Source organism: Mirounga angustirostris, unplaced genomic scaffold, assembly GCF_029215605.1.
Source record: "Mirounga angustirostris isolate CCGP_5_RB_7025 unplaced genomic scaffold, mMirAng1.0.hap1 SCAF_8, whole genome shotgun sequence".
NCBI classification, from domain to species: Eukaryota; Metazoa; Chordata; class Mammalia; order Carnivora; family Phocidae; genus Mirounga; species Mirounga angustirostris.
Window position 1 is genome coordinate 96286944 of NW_026991716.1, and position 21790 is coordinate 96308733.

At 38.3% G+C, this 21790-nt stretch overlaps 1 protein-coding gene and 1 long non-coding RNA gene across 3 annotated transcripts in view; both read left to right on the forward strand.

Annotated features, from left to right (window-relative positions):
• The window catches only part of LOC135365601 (uncharacterized), an 81418-nt gene that overhangs the window by 4411 nt on the left and 55217 nt on the right, over positions 1 to 21790 (forward strand). The window contains exon 2 of one of the 2 annotated variants that reach the window (XR_010413735.1): positions 1 to 21790. This exon is cut by the window's right edge and continues 4121 nt beyond it. The exons of the other annotated variant lie outside the window; for it this stretch is intronic. The gene's annotated coding sequence lies outside the window, so the exon portion shown is untranslated. 2 annotated transcript variants of the gene reach the window in all.
• The window catches only part of LOC135365602 (uncharacterized), a 32854-nt gene continuing 23040 nt past the window's right edge, over positions 11977 to 21790 (forward strand). Inside the window, exons 1-2 of the long non-coding RNA XR_010413736.1 lie at positions 11977 to 12111; positions 15068 to 21790. The exon at positions 15068 to 21790 is cut by the window's right edge and continues 23040 nt beyond it. This is a non-coding gene — a long non-coding RNA (uncharacterized LOC135365602). The remainder of the gene's footprint in view (positions 12112 to 15067) is intronic.

The window sequence follows — 21790 nt, forward strand, 5'->3', positions numbered from 1 at the left end:
GATGCCATTGCTTTCCTTTTGCATCTGAAGCAAGTTCTGGTTCAAATGGAGAGTGTAGCCTTTTGGAATGGTCCACTAAATCAACCATTGATGTAATATGCTTGCCTTGTCTCATCACTGTGACTCCTTGAGTTCCTAGATCCGTAGATCCATCAGAATCCTGTGTTTATGACACATCATGAAGACTATATGCAAAGAGGGTGGCAAGAAAGAAAAGATGCACACATTGCCTCCTCTGCTTGAATGTAAGATCCATTGTACCACCGGACTTCATTTATAAAACAGACGTTCAAACATAAAAGTGTGAAGATTTTTAAAATGGTGACTGCAGAACACTAAACCAAGCACTGTGCCCTGTAGAACTGCACAGTTTGCATGCCCATGAAGTTGACCCTGAGCTCAGTGTTTCTCAAGGGCTTCTGATGTGTTAGGTGAAACAAGTCTACATTGTACAGCATATTTAACATCCCTGGCCCCTGGGCACTACATGCAACTCTGACAAAAATGCCCCCCCAAGAGGAGTTACTACTCTCCACTGAACTTCTGGAGTGCACTCCACTGTCTCCGGCTGGGAACCATGGTCATTACAGATCCAAGCAAGGTTTTTGCTAGTGATTCTCAGGGAAAAATAGAGTTGAGTTTAAAAGATTTCAGAAGTCTCATACCGGAGAGAACAAAATTATGGTGACCTTTTTCCCATTGTCAGAAAAATACTACTATCTGCATTGTGATGAAATAAATATTTGGGATGAAAGTTTAAAAGTTATCAGTGGGTTTTATGTGTCACATGGATATAAATGGCAGTTGACTCCAGATAGATGGCAATTTCTGGTAGTTAAGAAAAAAAGTAGAGAACTACAGGAAAGTAAAGAGAACTATCTCACTGTCATTATCTTCATCAATTGGCTGAAGGGAGAAAAATTTAAAATGCCCTCAAGAAAAATTGAGGAAGTCGCCATAAAAAGCTGTGGTACTCTTAATAGATTTTGAACTTAGTTTCATTGTATCTCTCTTTTTTAAGTTTTGGTTCTTGATTTAAGTATATTAACATCATAACACATTAGAGCTGAAACAAGATATTCTAGATCATTTGTTTTCTTTATCCCTACACTGGTATTAGCTATGTAGAGATTAAAAGCTCTAGCTCTATAGACCTGGCCTTGCCTTTGCTAATGCTGAACCTCAGTTTTTTCCTCAACAAAATGAGGATAAGTGTATATTATCTTAGGCTGTAAGTCATTCTACCAAAAGCCAATTCAGTAAAAAGTAATTTTACCAGAGAATATGTTTGTTAAATAAATTTAAGGTGGATTTTCTATAAAACAAGTATTTGGTAAATTTAACTACCTAATTCTTTGGCAAATTAATTTTTAGCAAATTGGACTGTTTTCCATCCCTATTAGGCTTATTATATGAATTAAATGAACTATTGCACACATACAGAGAGTGCTCAGTAAGTCTTAGCTATATAATTGCTCCAACATTCTGACTTGAAGCCTTGCCCATTCTCTCTCTGAATATTCCCCATTCCTGCCCACATAATTGACCTTCTGTAGGCTTTCACTACCTTTAGGTAGACTATTGCAGTAGTCACTTATTGGCCTCTTGGTTCATTCCCCTCCATACTTACTTTCTACACCACGACAAGGGTGGTCTATCACATAAATTTTAAATTATCAACTACAATATAATAGTCATTTCACCTTTTTTATATATCCTTTAGCACCACTGGAGTACTTACAGTTCCTTAAATATACCTTTTTTTTTTTTTTTTTAAGCATCAGATTTCTCTGCCTTTGCCTTTCTAACTGGAATATCTTCCCTCTTCTTGTCTCCTGCCAAAATTTTTATTCATCTTTCAAGTTTTAGTTAAAATGCCATTTCCCTTGTAAAAGTCTCCCTGACTTCCCCAAACAAATTTAGGTGTTCTTTCCAGGCTCCCACTTTTTTTGGTACATGCTTCTATTATAACTCTTAGATTATTGTAGTTGTAGTTTGTCATTGTAATAGAATATAATCTCCTTGAAGGAAAGGACCCTGTCTTTTTATCTTTTATATACTAGCCCCATGTATAGTGGCTAGACTATATCTTCAATGTTTATTGAATTAAAAAATTAAAAGATCTATTTACAAACCTCACTACTGCTTTCCCGCTACACCTCCGTTTTATAGATCAGGAAACTGAGGCCCAAAGAAGTGAAGCTATTTAGCAAGAACCTAAGCCTTCTAACTCCAGATCTATTACTTTTACTTCTTTACTGTAGAGAATCTTCTGAGTAGGGTCTATATGCTAGTCATTTCTGTTGTAGGAAATGGACTGTCCTGTCAGTGTCTTTCCATTTATTTCTAATCTAGGGAATAAGCAGAAGGGCATAGTGATCTGGCAAAATTTGTATTTTCTTTCCTTTTTTTTTTTTAAGATTTTATTTATTTATTTGACAGAGAGAGGCACAGCGAGAGAGGGAACACAAGCAGGGGGAGTGGGAGAGGGAGAAGCAGGCCTCCCGCAGAGCAGGGAACCCGATGCGGGGCTCAATCCCCAGACACTGGAATCATGACCTGAGCAGAAGGCAGACGCTTAACCGACTGAGCCACCCAGGCGCCCCTGTATTTTCTTTCTTATTTAATTATTTGGTTGCTTTTGTTTGTTTTCTAGTAAATTCAGTGGAAGTCAAGGTAAATTATTTGTCTTAACCACCCCCAGGGGACATTTGGTAAAATGTCTGGAGACATTTTTGATTATCACATCTGAAGGACTGCTACCTATATCAAGTAGGTAAGAATCCAGGAATGCAGCTAAATATCTTATAATGCATAGGACAGCCCCCATAACAGAGAGAATTATCTGACCCAAAATGTCAATAGTGCCAAGGCTGAAAAGCCCTGATCTAGTCCAAAGGAAATTTTTACTCAGCCCTTCATCCACTGTGTTGCCTCTATGAAACCATGATGGAAAAGAAACTCATTCCCCACCCCACCCCTCCCCCAAGGGATTTGGAAGCCCTATATGGTGAACTCTGGAAGCAATTGCTATCAACTATGCACTCTCAAAAGACTTCATGCAGGTTTCCCCCCATGGATTCATAGCACCTGCCTGGGTGTAAGATAGGTACACAAATATGTATTGCCTGAATGATGATTAAGTATATTTTAACCAAAAGAATGGGGTTTTATTTCTTTTTTTAAAACTAAAGGGAAGTCAAATCAATCATTGTGGTGAGAATTTCTGTTCTTATCTTTTTATTTCAGTTACAGGAAGAAGCAAAACTTTTTAAAAACAACTCTCAACTCACCCACTTCCATAAATTAGCAGTAATAGTTTTAAGGGAAAGGCCAATGGGCCTATAAATTAAAGATGATGTTTGAGGAACAAAAAATAAGAGAAGCTTTCAGAATAAAGTAATATTAGAGCTGATGCATGAGCTCTCCAGGACCCTCATTTAAATTATATATCCAGAATTGAAACCAGAGCATTTCTGATGGATTATGGCTAGGCAGGGGAAGAGACCAAACACACGTGGAGTAAGGTTAGATTAAGTTCCCAATTTAAATAATCAAGATACGGAATCTCAGAAGCAAGGTGTCATATAGAGCAGCATATCTCAGGGTAGTATTCCCTGGCCCCAATGTCCCCACTGCACTTTTATATCTACAGTTTAAATCACATTCCAGGAAAACTTCCACTAATAATCTTTGTTATTGACAGTGAACTCTCCTGAGTTTTGATCCTCATTTTATATCCTCATTCCAGGGTTCAGGAAAGACTATCCTCAAATGTGTAGATACAAATCAACACTTACATTTATTTTCTCAGTAAAATGTATTTTTCCAGTCTTAAAGGTTTTAAATGCATAGCATAGGAAATACGGAAAACCATAAAGAAAATATATTCAGTCCCACCCAGAGGCAGTTATAATTAACATTTTAGTCCATTTTTCTTCTAGAACATTTTTCTATGAATATATTACTTAGTGGAAGCAATGTCCCACTTTTTTTACTTTACATTATAGAAGCATTTTCCATACAAATCAAAATTTTTCATACCCATTATTTTAATAGATGCAGAATATACTGTGCTATGGACATACGGCAGTTTACCACTTTCCCACAGTAGGCCGACAATAGAGTGTTTTAAATTTTACATTATAATAAATATCCCACTGAGCATTTGCTCCATTTTGGATCCTACCCTTAACTTTTCAAGGAACTTACTTTATAGTTTATTATTTGACAAGAGCATCAATTCCTGGGACATGCCATGTTCCTTCTCTCCACCTCATTTGCCCACTTAATTCACTCTTTAGATTTCAGGTCAAAGACCACTTCCTCCGGGAAGTCTTCCCAAACTTTATATTTGATTATGGTTTTCTGTTACATATTCTAATTGTACAGTGTTCCTTTTTTCCATAGCACTTACCTCTGGTTGTAATAATCTATTCATTTGTTTATTACTTGGTTAATTCTATTTCCCCCTTGGACTAGAATACTACAATCACTATCTGGATAAGCAGTGATTATAACGTTATAAACACAGCCCAATTAATGTGATCTCATTTGTTTCACTGACAAGATGGGTTAAAGCTTGAGATTGAAATACAATTAGTCCAGAAATACTTACGGGTCAGGCATTACTCTAGGTGCTGGGAATATTAGAAATGAGAACACCAGGCGTGATTTCAGTCTTCATGGTGCTTATAGTCTAATGCAGCATTTGGCAAACTAGGGGGACAGATAATAAATATTTGGGGTTTTCAGGCTATATGGCCTCTCACAACTACTCAACTTTGCCATTGAAATGCAAAAGCAATCATCAACAATCATAAATAAGAGAGTGTGTTTAGGTTCCAATAGAACTGCAGTGGGGCTGGATTTGACCCATGGGCTATTGTTTACCCCTGGTCTGTTGGACAAGACAGCCATTAAACTGATCATATGAGATGATGAATACTTCAAAAGAAAAGGACAGGGTGCAGTAATGTCACATGGCAGAGCTGTCTAACCTAGTTTAGGGAAAGGAACAAAGACTTCTTAAGGAATAGACTTTAAAATTTAAGGAAGAAGTGGAATTATCTAAAGTTAGGGCAACAGACTCCGTGAAGACCTGAAGTATAGAAAGAGCAAGAATAGAAAGAAATTAAACTTAAGCTTGGAGATTGATAGGGAGAGGGAGCTGAAATTGTAAGAATGTAGAGTGAAAAGACAGATTCAAGAAAAGACAAATTTTCAAAACCTAATACTCCCTAGAGGAAGAGGTGCCGGCAGGAAAGACTGAGAAGGGATGATCAATGAGGCATAGCAATAGCAGGAAGTTTAAGACCTTACAGACACTGTAACCTCCTATCTGTATGTGTAGGATATGCTGGTTGGGAGATACTAGCCTAAAGGCTACATGAACCTCAGCGGACTGATGTACTTTTTTGAAGGATAAGATTATATATATATATATATATATACAAATATATATAGGTGTATAGAAATATATATAGAGAGAGAGAGAGAGAAGAATAGAGCTGAGGGCTGAGTAAAGATGATTGGGAGTGATAGGGTAGAGAATGAAGAGTAGTAAAGAAATCAAAAGTAAAAAGATAGGAACAGATTACTGGTATATAGTAGGTGCTCAATAATTTTTTGATAAATGAATGAAAGGATATCAATATAAGATCAAAGAATCCAAGAGGGAAAGGGTTTCAATAACAGGTTGGTCAATAGTTTTGCATACTTAAAAGAGCTATTGCTCAAGGCTAGTTTCCTTGGCCATCTGGGAAAAGATGCAAGTAAGGACTCAGCCACTCCTGATGCCCCAGCATAGGATAAGCCTGACCTTCCAATTTCTACCTGTAGGAAAAGCTGACCCAGTTTCTTTCTTCCCTAAAGATTTCAATAAATAGGAATAGGGACCTTCCTGTGTCAGTACCTGCTCAAAACAGAATAGGAACAAGATTTTTTCATGGATTACAATGACACTAGCTCAACTGTTACCTCTTCTCTCAGTCACCTATGTTAAATGTGTGTTTTATTACTTAGTTCTAAACATTTTGTATTGTTTTAATTTGTTATTAACTTCTTATTGATATCTATAAAGTCCTATGTTAGATGCTGTAATTTTTTTAAAAATGTAAGACATGGCTCTGGGCTCAAGTATTATGTAATTAACCAATAAATTGTAATCTTCTTGACATAAGGAATCATATTTGACATTTCCTTTCCTTCCTTGCACAGTATCAGGCATATGGTTGGTATGTAGAAATAATTTTCCCCTGCCCTCTACATTGCACCATTTGGTGACCAAATGGTGTCTATCTAGCTACTTCTGTGTGACTTGGACAAAACATGCTGCTTTCTGAGGCAATGATATTCTCAAGGCATCAGTAACAATAATTTCAGCTTGTTGAAGGTGGAGGTTCTTTGTGTAAAGGTCAGCCTGTCAGTAAATAGCATGCCACCCTGTTCTTTCAAGATTATAAGAAACCTTTGTACATGTATTTTTTATACTTAAAAAAAAAAAAAGTAGTGGGAACCTGTACCCAGGGTCTCACCAGATGTTTTCAAATCAGAACTGGGGCAACTGAGTTGTAATTTATTTTTTAAACATTTATTTTTAGCAATTTATGAGAGTGGGGAGCTGAGATTTTTCTTGCCTGAATTAGCAATAATTTCATTACCTATTCAACGTTAGCAAAATACTAAGCTAGCCCTAAGTTGAAAATATGAAACACAGGTTCTTACCAAGTCAAAAAAGTGGAACAAAGATGAGTCTTAAGAATGAAGGGAGGGGCGCCTGGGTGGCTCAGTCGGTTGGGCATCTGTCTTCAGCTCGGGTCATGGTCTCGGGGTCCTGGGATCGAGCCCCACATCGGGCTCCCTGCTCAGTGGGAAGCCTGCTTCTCCCTCTCCCTCTGCCTGCCTGTCTGCCTACTTGTGATCTCTCTCTCTGTGTCAAATAAATAAATAAATAAATAAATAAATAAATAAATAAATAATCTTTAAGTCTTTCAAGACTTAAATTATTAAAGACTGACACATGGCTTACAGTCTTCCTGTTTTCCTTACTGCTACCCTTATCCTGAGTGAATCCATCACCAACGTAGACAGAATACCACCCTCGAAGTTCCTTGACATCTCATCCCCACTGATCTTGGGCTGCTCGTTTCTGTTGCCATACCTGGGATCCTGTCATACACCCAATCTGTTTCACCTCTAACTGCAGACTTCACATTCTCTGGCCACAACATGCATCCCAGCTCTCTCCCTCAGTTCCTCCCAGTACATCATTCTCAGTTCCCTGATGTCTCCAGTGCTCTTCCTCTATGTCAGTCTCTCGTCCTTCTCTGACGTGCGACCTCCAATCCAGACTTCTGTTTTTTCTCCCTATCATCCTTCTCCTGCCTTTACTTCCTTTGATCTTTTGCTGCATTGTATTTTAAATTATTTACCACTCTCTTGCCAGAACCACATCACCTTTTCCCTGCTTGCCCTGCTGTCACTAACCTGGCAAAACACCAGCTCTAACTGGGTACCTGTACCCAGATTGCTGAGTGCACCCAGTTAGAAAAAATAGCACTGCTGTGTAGGTTGGCATTTCACATTGTCCAATCAGGACCACAGACCCGTTAGGTCACTCTGTCCATATTGTTGGGAAGGGAAGGTTAGTTATCCTTATATTGCTCTAGACTCTACTCCATATGCCAGGGTACACTTGTTATAAATTCTCCTTTGTATACCCAAAATTAGTAGTAGGCTGAATAATTTCAAATGTCATTACCCTCTCTCTGAGTCTCTAACATAGCTTTTGTGCCTACTTTCCTGTTTTAACTTTATCGTTTTGGGTCTAGTTCACCCAATAAAGTAAATTTCTAATGTTTTTTAAATTAATATTTGGTCAGTCAAAAAGAACATGTCTCAGACATTATGGAATGAAGTGAGAACTGAAGGCAAATCACTTGTAGGGATGATTACCCTTTTTAGCAAGGCTTTTGTGAATCTAAGTAGTCTCTAGTTGTTGTAACTCAGGGTCTGGGGACTTAGGCTCACCTCCCTTGAGTCATTTCATTCTTGCCTTTCCCAACTTCCCCCTTCCAGATTTCAGATTCTACAAATTTTCTAAAACCAGACGCTTCTTTTTTCCTAAAGTAACAGAGAAAGCAGTGCTACTTGGGTAGGGAGAAGTGCAGGGTGCTGTTTGCGGGTGTAGGTCCTTTATATTGAATGGCAGTAGCATACTGGTGAAGAGTGTAGGCTCTATACCCAGTTTCCCTACTTACCTGCTCTGTAACTTTGGGAAAATTACTCTCTGTGCCTCAGTTTTCCCATCTGTGATATATAGATGATAATACTAGTACCCACCTCAGTGTTGTTGTGAGGATTGAATTACATGTATTAAATGAGTTAATGCCTTAGAACTGGTGAGCACTCAGTACCTGTAAGCTATTCATAATTTAGAAGCAGCTTCCCTATTTCCTAAAATACATTTATTCATTACAAGAAGAGACTAATGATGAAAGCTAGAAGCTATTAAAATTCCATTGATTGGATATAAAAAGTAGACTTTTAGAATTGCAAAAGACTCAAGAAATTATTTAGACCATTGGTTTTTAACCAGTACTATGCATCAGAATCACTTCTGAAGTGTAAAGCTGCAGTTACCCAGGCCCTCCCTTCTCACATCTACCAAGTCAAAATAAAATGTCCACAGGCAATCCCGGTGCAGTCTTCCTTGCAAGAACCACTGAAATAATTCAAGTCTTTATGTTTTATGATAAGGATAGTGAGACTTAGAAAGAATACATAACTTACCTAAGACCCCATAGAATAGGTAGGATCAAGGTCACCTAGCTCCTTGATAAGTGATCTTCCTATTCTTTTATGTTGCCTGCCAAAATATATTAACTTTCCAAGGAACTAATATGGGAGTTTATCCTCCTCTCAGTAATATCAGGAAGAATAATATAGGCTTGAAAAGTGTACTTTATTCATCATTTAATTCAAAATAACAAAATTTATTGTACAAATCATGCAAAGGACTATTGCACATTTACAATAGGATTTAAAGTGAATTTTGCTGTGCTTTTCATGTGGACATTAGTCTTTGCCACAATGCTTGCTGCTAATTAGTACAAGGAAATACTGTGTGTGGCAGAGAGCTGCTTAACCCAACCTTACAGACTGAAAGCAAACAAATGCTTTATAGGGAAAGGTAGCTGTAGGAATTAAACTTTGTAGCGCTCTCAATAATAAAATATGCATTTTATATAAATAGGATTTTTTTTGTTTTACATCTTAAGTTTTTTATTTTTTTAAAAGATTTTATTTATTTGAGAGAGCAAGAGAGCGAGAGAACATGCATGCAGTGTGCGCATGTGCAAGCCGGGGGAGGAGCAGAGGGAGAGGGACAAGCAGACTCTGTGCTCTTGAGCGGGAAGCCCATAGTGGGCCCTGACACGGGCCAGTCTCACGACCCTGAGATCATGACCTGAGCTGAAATCAAGAGTTGGATGCTTAACTGACTAAGCCACCCAGGTGCCCCTGTTTTAAGTTAAAAAAAAAAAAAAAAAGGCAAAAAAACCCTTGTAAAAAATTCTTAGAATTTTCTGGTCTATAAACAGTTAATGTAGAAAAAAAAAATCAGTGGTTATTAGGTATAGTGTTCTTATTGTAGCTTTATTGATTGGTAGTTTGAAAGTCTAAAAAATATAGCAAAACCAAATTCTGAGTTTTTGTGTTTGGTTTGGGTACTATGATATTATCTCTCTTAAAATATGTTTTTCTTTATCCATAATATGGAGGAATCAAAAAACTGCATTAGAACTTGGATGTGAATTTATGCAAATATGTGAAACAAATTAAGATGGCAGAGCATAAGAAAATGGAACTCAAATGAAATCTACCTCTCAAAGCAGGTCTATTTATATTTCACTATATTTGCTGTTATAAATTTATTTCCATGTATTTCTTTGCTGCCCACCCAACTTCTGACTCTTAGGCAACTCTGTTTTACTAATAAACCACTCATTTTGATCCTGGAAATGGTATGCACAAGCCCCTAAAAGAAGTCCACCATTCCAGATCCCCATCAACCTATTATTAAGCTACTGTTGCTTCTACTGTGTCTTTGCCTGATTCCAAACCCTTTGTTCTACACTTCGTCTCAGGTTTGGGCTTTGGATCTTTTTACTTGATGCTTATTTTTGGCTTCTTGGCACTGGCCTCTGTGCTCAATCTAATCATCTTGGTTTAGACTCACCTTCTACTTCCAAGCTGCCAAGATTTAAACCCTTTGATTCTAGCAGTTCTGGAATTACTAGCACAGCCACTGGCTGCTGCCTCGAGGAGACCAGTCCCAAAGACTAACCTCATATTATAAACATCCATTTATTCATCTGTTCAACAGATTTCATTCATCAGTACTATGTGTAAACCACCAGAGTAGTTTCTGGAGGAATATAGAAGATTAATAAGTGATAGAAAGCTCTTAAAATCTGGTGGGACAAATAAACAAGTATATAGTGATAATTTAAGATAGTATGTGTTCAACTCTTATGAAATATGTATAAATGCAAGACATCAATTAACAAAAACTTCAAATAGATTTCTTTTCTTCTTTTCTTTTCTTTTTTCTTCTTTCAGTAGGCTCCATGCCCAGCATGGAACCCAATGGGAGGCTTGAACTCACAACCCTGAGATCAAGACCTGAACTCAAGACCTAAGCTGAGATCAAGAGTCAGACCCTTAACTGACTGAGCCACCCAGGCACCCAAAAGCTTCAAACAGAAAGATGTCTAACCACGAAGTTAGGGATATAGGGTACAAGGGGACATGACCAAAAGAACCTGGCTGGGATGGTGGGCCACGGATTTAAATAAATTGAGAATACTGACAGGTTAAGTTAACAAACTTGAAGGTAGGGTAGGATAAACACCATGGGAGAAAGGCATTCCAAAAAGTAGAACCAAAGCAATAGGAACAGAAAAAGTAAGTTATATTTAAAAATCTTACCTAGATTGGTTGACAGTATAAGTAGAAATGGAAGAAAGCCTTAAAAAACTGGTTGGAACCAGATTATTGAAGGCTTTGAGTACGGAGAATTTAGAATTGGCAAACATATACTGGGGAGTCAGAAGGTTTTGAGCAGGAAATGATAACTGGCTTGATTTAACAGTGGTATACAGGAAGGAGTTGGTAGTGAGGAGATAGGCAGCAGAGACTGCAGACCAGGAAATCAGTTAGGAGTCTATTACAGTAATCTAAGGTAGGGAAGGCCTGGGGATGAAGACTTTATTCATTTCATTAAGTGCCTGCTATGAGCAAGGTGCTAGTGATGCAATGAGGACTAGGTCCTTGTCATGCGGCGTTTTCAATCTAGTGAGACATTGATCTCTTAAAGACTCCTAGAGGGGTCTCTATTTTGGGACCAGTTCTGACCTTTGCCTGATTACTAAGGATTAGGTCCTGATTTAACAATGAGATGTATTTCCTACCTTATAAAACTACTTTTCCATTTTATGAGTCTGTTAAGGCGAAGGTATCCCATCCACTTGCACATAAAGAAAAGCAATTTATTACTTAAAACAAGATAAGACAGGTACACTACCAGACAAGGCAAAGAAGAAAATGACATGTGTTTTAAAGAGATAACTGAAGAGTATGTGGAGAATGAATTGGAGGTTAGATTAGGGGCAAGAAAACCGGTTAAGAGGTTGTTGTAGTAATCCACCTGCTTGATTGTGAGGGCCTGAACGAAGACCGTATGAAAGAAGAACAATCATTGGTGGCTGCTTCCACTATAGTCCTTTCTATCCCTGCCCTCAACTAAAGAATGGGTAGGGGACTCTCATTTGGAATTGAATCTTTTTTTTTTTTTTTTTTTTTGAGAGAGAGAGAGTGAGTAAGTGGGGGGAAGGACAGAAGGAGAGGGAGAGAGAATCCAGAGCAGACTCCTCGCTGAGCATGGAGCCGGACACCCAGCTTGATCCCAGGACCCTGAAATCATGACCCCAGCCGAAATGAAGAGTGGGACACTCAACTGACAGAGCCACCCAGGCATCCTTGGAATTGAATCTTGAACAGAGGGACTCAGGAACACAAGAAACACTGTTTACTTTTTCAGATTTAGAGGTAATGCTCCTATTATCAAGTAGTCTGTTTTCTGTTTTCCTTATTTGGAGCATGGTTCACCAGCCTTCACATTGATTCTGCGAGCTCCCTAATAAATTCTTGGTTTTGCTTTAGCTAGCCCAAATTGGTTCCTAGGGCTTACAATTAAAAACAAAACAAACAAACAAAAACACCCTAATTGACCCTGTATGCAGTGTTTGAATCACTTGTGCAATGTTTGATAACCAGTAGAGACTGTTAGGTAGTAGGAAATACGAAACTACAGTAGTGGTTCTCAAAGTTATGCATCAGCATCACCTGAGAACTTGTTAATAATGTAAATTCTCAGGCTTCACTCCAGACTTACTGAATATGAAACTCAAGCAGTGGGGCCCTAACAATCTGAACATTAGTATGCCCTCTGGGTGATTCTAATGCACACTGAATTTGAGAACCCACCCAACTAGAGCTTAGAAGGGAGATTTAGGGTGGAGATAAAGATGTGTGAGTCAAATATATGATAATTGCTATTGGGGGAATGAATAAACTCCAAGAGTAGAAGAGAGAAGATGAGCCCCTGAAATAGATGAAACAATCAAAGAAATTGAGACCAGTGCAGTACAATCAGGGAGGGGGAAATTTAACAGGTATCAGGCGATCTACAGTGTCAGGTGCTATACAGAGGCCAAGGTAGATAAGGACAGAGTCACAGCTATAGGAGTGCCCATTAGGAGGTTTTGCTGTCAATTAAGAGAAGTGATACAGATAACAAGAATAAGTGGTAAGAAAACACAGCCAAAAAAAAAATAAACGGTACTTTTTGCAGCAGTTTGGGAGTGCAAGAAAGTAAGTATAGTAAGGTCAAGAAGAGCTTTTTCAGGGTAGATATTTCAGTTAGCTTTTGCTGCATAACGAACACTGGAAAACTCAGTGGCTTAAGACTGCAGTTATTATTGGGGCGCCTGGGTGGCTCAGTTGGCATCTGCCTTTGGCTCAGGTCATGATCTCAGGGTCCTGGGATCGAGCCCCACATCGGGCTCCCTGCTCAGCAGGGAGCCTGCCTCCTGCCCCCCCCCCCCCGCTACTCCCCCTGCTTGGGCGCTCTCTCTCTCTCTCTTTCTCACTCTCGCCCTTGCTCTCTCTCTCAAATAAATAAAATCTTAAAAAAAAAAGGCTGCAGTTATTATTATAGCTCGTGTCTGAGGGTTGGCTGATCTCAGTGGGGGCTGCTTGTGCATCTACAAGCCTACTCAGGAGCTTTGTTCCATGTTGGACTCTATTTCACATGTCATCCTCCTCCTGTCTGGCTTACCTAGGCATAGCCTTCTCATGGAGATGGAAGAAGAATTTTAAGAGGACAAGCAGAAACATACAAGGCCCCTTAAATCCTTGACTCCAAACTGACACACCAGCACTTCTGCTTCATTCTGTTGACCAGATCAGGTTATGTGGCTAAGTTCAGATTCAAGGGGTGGGAAATAGAATTTATCTTTGTAGAGAAATTGCAAAGTGACACAGCAAAGGGCATGGGTGGGCTCATGGAGGGATATAGAATTGGGATCATTCATACTGTAGTAGGGATGACATGAGTATGCTTGAAAGTAGAATGGAAGGAATATGTAGAATGAAAAAGAAAGTGAACCAAGGAGAAAGATCAGTACCATAGCTCAGAGAATTAACCTTTAAAAAAAGGAAGGGTGCTTCTGGGAATGAAAAGTAAGGGAATTTGATTGGATTAGATTTAGCAAATTAAAATGCAAGATGCCCAGTAAAATTCAGGTACACAATGAATACATTTTTAGTATTAAGTATATTCTGTACACTATTTGGTAGGGTCTCAGTACATAGTTTGCTGGGGATTTTTATTTTAAATGGCATTTAGATATTTCTATAATGCAATATTTGGGACATACTTATACTAAAATATGATCGTTTGTTTATTTGAAACTCAGATTTAACTGGGCATCCTGTATTTTATCTGGCAACACTACTTTGGATGGATTTTAAGTAAATCCATAGTAAAATAATCTACAAAGGAATAGGTGGGTGTGCTTGGGGGTTTAATCCTGGAAGAAGTTGGGAACAGCTGCTATGGATGCTGCGAAGTGTCAAAGAAAGGATTGCTGAGCAGCAGTGAAGGCCTCTTCACAACAGGAAGCATGACTTTTTCTTGGATTAAATCAGCTGTGATGTTTCACTGCTGGGAAGCAGTAGTAGTAACAGAGATTGCTGGTGCAGGCGACCACCTTGGTTTGACTTCAGTAGGAGAGGTCAGGGCAGGAGTATAATTGGGGTATAATTGAAATGACTGGGGGTCCAGGTTGTATAGGGAGGCAGGTGAAACCAGAAGGTGAATCGGGAGGCAGAAGGTAAACAGTGAGTCAGAATGGTATTAAGAGGTGGAAGTTCACAAAGAAACGGAATCTACAATCTTAGAATAGTTCTGTGTGATAATGGGGTTTAAAATCCAATTTCACATTATAGCACTGGAGCTAAATTAAAAGCAAGAGCTCTGCAGACAAGGCACCTGGTTCTGCTTTCTATTTGTGTGATCTTTAACTTCCCTATGCCTTAAGCTCTTTGTTAAGTAGGAATAATAATAGTTCTTACCTCATAGGGTTATTGTGGGGATTAGGTGAAACAAACCATATGAAGTACTTAGAACAGTATGTCTGATACACAGTAAACCCTCAAATGTTGGTAATGTTTTATTATTTTAAATACCACTTACATGCATCTATAATCAATAAATGGGAGTGCTCTGGAGAATATTATTTTAAAGCAAAATGGCAAGCACACATAGTATGTTTTCCACCATAGCTAACAAATGCTATGTTTGGTAAATATATGTACAATCAGCTACCTGTTGATGTTGGAGCCCACAAAACCTTTACCATGTAAGGTTGTTTTCTTTACTTTTACTACAAGAAAATAATTACCATGCTCAAGTCATATCTGTCTCCTCATTTCCCCATAGGTGACCATGCTTTGGGATTTTCATAGTTTGAGTTAATTCCTCTGGGCTCCGCCACCCAGTGAGTTAAACAGGACAAGATTCCACCCAGAGGATTGTGGTTCTGGGAATGTAAGCAGCTTGTTTTCATGAGATCTGCACCCTGACCTGGCCTACTGTTAGGAGCGGTTGTGTTGGTGGTTGTGTGTTTTTAGTCGTTTTTTCTATCTTATACAGTTATTTGTATATAAACATTTTTTAAAGTAAATATTTTATGGGGATGTTTTGTTTATCCAAAGAAAAATTAAAACTATTTTGAAGTAATTACATGTGTCATATTTTTCTCTTTCAAAATAAATGAAAGTATTAATTCATAGTTTCTGGAAAGAAAATGAAAACCCCAGAAATGGCTATGTTCTTAATGTTTGAAAATAGGGTAATATTATTCTCTGTTCGAATGGAGTCTTCCAAGGAATTACTAGAGTCTCATACACAATCGACTTAAATGCATTCTTTATCTTTAAAAGGAAGCAGAATAGAATCATTGAGTAAGTCACATGTGTTCGCAGCCTTGTCTGGTGTAATCATATCCTACACAAACACATTATTCTCTAGTCAGAAGGGTAAGGGGAATTTGAAACAGGACCTGCCCTTGTGGAGCCCTTTTTTTATTTAAAGAATAGTGCAGTGAGAGACCACATAGTAGAAGATAACAGAAAATATCTTCCACGCCTTCCTCAACCTGTATACTTTCTCATTCTCTTTTGTTCTCTAAGGACATCTGTGGTAATGATTATTCTGTAAAACTCATAGGTATATAGCAGAAGGCATATCATATTTCATTTATTATTTTGTCTACTATAATTATTGCTCTTTTACATCATGCCATTGTACGTCTTTAAAATATTTTGTTTATAAAAGATATGAAAGGATATTACAGAAAATTTATTGGTTAACTATAGATATCTAAAGAGTAAATGTTTTAACTCTGAATTTAATTATATCTTAGGAAGTCTAATAGATTTGTATTAAGCTACATTTTAAAGAGATAAATGTGGTTAAAAGAGATGCTAAAATCTGAATTTAATTTTCCTTTTTTATATTAATTGCAGTGGATTTTTAAAAATGTCCTAACGTAGGCATTTAAAAGATATTCTTAATTACAAACAACAGTGACGTGAGATTTTGGAGGCTTTAAAATAGGTCCATTATTTGAAATGTTTTCAACATTTTGATGGCTGGTTTGCTGTCTATATAATGGTTGCAATTAAAAATTAAACTTTAAAAAAAATTAAACTTTTTAAAAAAAATAATTTTTTTTTAAAATTCAAGTTTTTACTTCTTATTAAGGGTTTTTATATTGCCTCCCAGTTTTCCCCTAGGTTAATCCTTTGGGAATTTTGAAATTTACATCTGAAGGGGTTTTTTTTAATCTTTTTATTATAAAAATTTTGAACACATACAAAAATAGAACAAATAGTATGATGAGCCCCCAAGTTATATTTGAGCTTTAAGTGATATATTAGTATAAGTGCTACATTTATTAATACAACAGATGTTCAGGAACTCCAGGAATGGTTGTGGCTTAATACACACTTGAAAGAATCTGTATAAATCAAATTTTTAAAAATATCCCACCATTTCCCAACCTATGACAGACTGTATTTCAAATGTTTGTTGATGGTCAGCCAATTTTTGGACCTACAAATATGATTCTCATAGAAATAATCTTAAAATGGCTATTTGCTTTTCAGGCCAACTCTCAGAAATTTGTCTAATTCACATTAAGGGAAACCCATACATCTCTTTTAACATCATTTCAATGAGAAAATGCTTCCTTTACAATTGGAATACTACGGAACAACTGCCACCCATCTTCTCTTCTACTAAGTATGGGGGATAGGAAAGTGGGGAGTCAAGCTCTGGTGATGGAGATTCATTTCCATGATGGGCTCTTGATTCTCTCAGAAAAACCAGTGGGAACTCTGAGAAGACAGTAGGAGGGTGGGGGGATGGGAGTGCACTCTGTACACACCATTCTGAAATTATTTACCTTTTCTTCAGCTAGTGGAGTTTTTGGGGTTTTTTTTAACGCCTATTAAAAAAAAGAGGGGTGCCTGGGTGGCTCAGTTGGTCAACTTCCGATTCTTGATTTTAGCTCAGGTCATGATCTCAGGGTCATGTGATCAAGCCCCATGTTGGGCTCTGCCCTAAGTGGGGAGTCTGCCTGGGATTCTCTCTCTCCCTCTCCCTCTCCCTCTCCCCCCCCCCACACGGAGCACACATCCTCTAAAAATAAATAAAAAACACTTGCTTAAAAAAATAAAAAAGAAACCTTCCTTTGTAAAACAAATACCGTGTCATATCTGAAGTTTACATTTTACAGACTTTTAAATTAGGCTTCTGATTTTTTTCTTTAAGTTTCTGACACAGGGGAAAATTATTTTCACTGCTGAGATATGCCTAAGACAACAAGAAAAGATTCCTGACTACTAAAACAGAAAATTAGAAAATAAACATAAGTATTAAATTGCCAATAAGCTAAAATCAGACGGATGCAATAATGTTTATAGTGAACCTCTAAGTAGTATTAAGCTTTTAGAGTATCTGGGAATGACAAAGCAGAAAGATGGGTTCTGATGCTTTTGTCATGCCACCCTATACTCACACTGTTCCAAATTGACCTTAAATTCTTATTTTTCCAAAACCCTTCTCTAAGCAAAAACTTGGAGCCATAGAACTGTGCTCATCAACTTCTCGTTTTCATTCTGTATGCAATCTGAAATAAAATGGGAACTAGAGCAAGTGCTTTACGGGTAGAGCAACAGGGTCAAGATCCAGAAAGCATGGAATAGCTGAAAACAAGGTCAGCTCAGAGCTAGGAACTCCAAACATTGCAATGCTTTCTGAGCCTGAGACAGTCGCTTAACCTCCCAAGGTAGTAAAATGAATGGTTGAAATGAATCAGCCCTATTTCTTCTAGTTCTAAAAGTCCCATCTGTGAATGGCCATCCTTGATCCTGTAAAGTCTTTAAATGCTAGTGTGGTGTGACTGTTACCCTCTCAGCTAAGTTAGGTTCCATGTGTATGCTTGTGAATGCTTGACGGCAGGCCCCCAAAGCAGGCTAGCCTCGTTTTCCAGAGGGAGTAATGCCAGTACTCCTAAGTACAAAAAGAACCAGGCATACTTTGTGATGAGTCCACCGAAGGTCCCACAGCGTGATCTACCATAGCTTCACTCCTGACCCATGCTCCCATCAGATAAAGGGCCTACTGTGTGTTAAGTACTGTAGTAATGAGGTAACTTACATGTTACTGTATTAATCCCTACAGTAACCCTAAGAATGGGGGTATTGTCATTTTACAGATGAGGAAGTTTGCTAAGAACCTTAGTGATGGAGCTAGTGAATGGTAAAACTACATTCAACCTGCTATAAGGGGGATGAACTACAGATCACTTATTTAAACCCACCCGCTAAACTAGCTAAGGAGAGAAAACCAAGAAGGCTTCTCTTAAACTCACCAGCAGTTTTAAGAACTCTGGCTCCTCTGCCTAGGGGACCTGGCCCTCACAACTCCCAGAGTTAGCTCATTTTCTCAAGATCCACTCCCTGCCCCCCCATACACACACATACACACACAAGTCCAGGGTAAGCCTATCCCCTCCCAGCCCTTCTGAAGTCTCAGGAGAGTGGCCTGCTGCTTTCACAAGGCTCCTGCAGCTAGAAACCCAGTCCTCTCTAACCCAGATGAGGAAACTCTGGACTTGATATTAAGGTATTGTTCCAGAAGAACTCTTCAAGTATGAGGGAAGCCCCTCCCTGCCTACCGGTGGTGCTGAGAGTGCCAGAGGCCAAGATCCCCTGCCAACCAGTGCAAGTCGGGGAAGAGCCTGCATGAAGGTAGTAGCTCAAGAGGAATAGAAATAAACTGCGAGGAACTGGAGTTGTCTGGTGATCTTAGCGAGGAGCTTCGAGGCGCAGGAAAGTTTCTTCTGCCCAAGAAAGTTTCTTCTGCATCAATAACTTCTCCAGTAACTTCAAGGATGGCTACTTCTAGATCCCTGAATTCCTAACTGCTGATGAAGGAGAATCCAAATTTTAGATATCAGAGTAAGAAACTCCCCAGAAACAGCAGAGGGCTGTTCTCAAGGTATGTTTCTGGGACCAGCAGCATTAGCCTCACCTGGGAACTTGTTAAAGATGCAAATGATTGAGCCCCCCCTGAATCAGAAGTGGGATCCAGGAATATGTGTTTTCACAACCATCCAGGTGGTCCTGATGTACACTAAAGTTTGAAAACCACTGGCCTAGGAAAATGAAGGATAATCCCAGGTTCTCTACATTAACCTAGAATTAATCTGCAACACCTGCCTAGGGCGAGAGTCTCCCCTCCCCTCCCCCACCCCAACTTTAACCAGTGCTAGAGCTCAGTGGTTAGAGTTAGGTGACTTTCCCAACCAAGGCTATTGCCTAGTTGCTCATTATTTTCCTTGAAAACTCCTAGGAAAATTTTGGGCAGATAGCAGATGATCAGTAATGACTGAACTGAAATTTTAAAACATTGTTTATGATAGGGAAATTGGAAATAACTTCAATGTCTATTAATAGGATTTCGATTAAAAACAAATTCTAGGAGGATTGGGTCCAACACCGACCAATACTACGTTCACTATATTCTTATTGCCTAACATAGTATAAATATTTAATATTTGTTGATTGAATGAATAAATATATCTTCATATATATTCAAGTCCTGAAGTACAATGCAGCATTAAAAAAAGATGTTTTCTAATAGCAATCCCACTCCTGTGTATTTACCCAAAAACCTGGAAGTCAATGTTTATAGCAACTCTACTCATAATTGCCAAAATTTGGAAACAACTCAAATGTTCTTCACCTGATGAGTGGATCAGGGCGGGACCACATTTCAGGAAGTAGTTAAAGGTACCTTATTTTATGTTACTGTATGAATTTTTTTCAAAGAATTTATTTATATATTATGTTAAGAAATAAACAACATTTTAAATACTGGAAGGGTAAACACCCAAAATGTTAATAATAGTTATCTCTGGTTGATGGGATGACAAGTGGTTTTTGTTTTCTTTTGTCTTATTTCTAGTTTCTAATTTTTCAGTATAAACAAGTTATGCTATTATAACTAGAAAAAAAAAACAAGTTACTTTTTAAAATGGGGAGACCTGGAAGCATAGCGACTCATAAAAAATGTATACAAATTAGAAATGTGTAAATTATAAGAATATTCAAAACTAAGTTTCACTGAAAAAAGAATTTGGATACCACCCTCTAGAATAGTGCTTCTGAAAGTCCTTACAAATCACCTGCAGTGCTTGTTGAGATGCAGATTCTCATTCCAAGAATTTGCATTTCTAACAAGCTCCCACATGATCCCAACGCTCCTGGTCCACGGAGGACTTTGAGTATCAGGGCTCTAAAACTACTGCTGTCAAGAAAGCAGCCACTAAGCCACATGTGGCTCTTAAGTATTTGGAATGTGGCTAGTCAGAATTGAGATGTACAAATGTAAAATACACACTGGCTTTTGAAGACTTAACACACACACACAAAGAATGTAAAACATCTTAACAATTATATTAAGTATATGTTGAAATGATTTTTTGAACATATGATGTTAAAGAACCTATATCATTAAAATTAATTTCACATGTTTCTTTTTACCATTTTAATGTGGCTACTAGAAAATTTTAAATCACATTTGTGGTTTGCATTTTTTGGCTTGTATTATATTTTTATTGGATAGTACTGATCTAGAAAAACCATTAACAGGATTTTACTTCACTCTGGGTCTTAAATCACCAATATAATGCAGGAAAAGGATTAATACCCCATTAATGGCCAAACTGGCAACTTTTGTATATACACATAAACATTTGTAGGAATTCTGAAAATCTATAGGTAGAGGTTGAGACAAATACAAATCAAAATTTTAGACCAGGTGGGAAATTTTGAGGTCATCAAGTTGGAACCCCTTGTCTTGCGAAATTATTTATCAATTTGACAAAGATGGATTCAGTACTTCATATCTGTAAATGCTGAATAGGTACTGACATGACAGTTAAGTGACTGCAGTGGGGAGCCTCCCCTGAAGAAGCTAAGGATGATAGCAGTGGTCTGTCAGAGGACCCCAGGAGGCAGGTTGATGGAGGACTCACAGGTTGATGGAGGCAGAGGCCAACACAGACTCCATTTTCCTGAGAAGAATCAGATGAGCTCCACACATGAGGGCTTACTGGGCCGGCTCTCAGTTTCCCCAGGTTTTATAGCTTCTGTTTGGTATTAACGATGCAAATAAGGCTTTAAGATTAGCTGTTTTTTAAGTAATCAATGCAATGCAAGGCATGCTGTCCCCTCCTCCCTCACACAAAAGACACTTTTCAGAAAGCAAAGACGCTTAGACCTGAGAAACTTTGAAACTTTGAAACTTTGAACATGGTTGATGGCAGCAGAGTGAAATCTGGAGTTTGGCAGAAGCACCATCAGCCTTCAATTATGTGTGCAAATGAGGGGCAAGAAGTGCTGAGGTGATTAAAATCTATGAATAAATCAAAAAGCTCATTTTAGTGATTATTTTTTAAATTTATTTATCAAGAATATCTTGGGCGCCTGGGTGGCTCAGTTGGTTAAGCGACTGCCTTCGGCTCAGGTCATGATCCTGGAGTCCCTGGATCGAGTCCTGCATCGGGCTCCCTGCTCAGCAGGGAGCCTG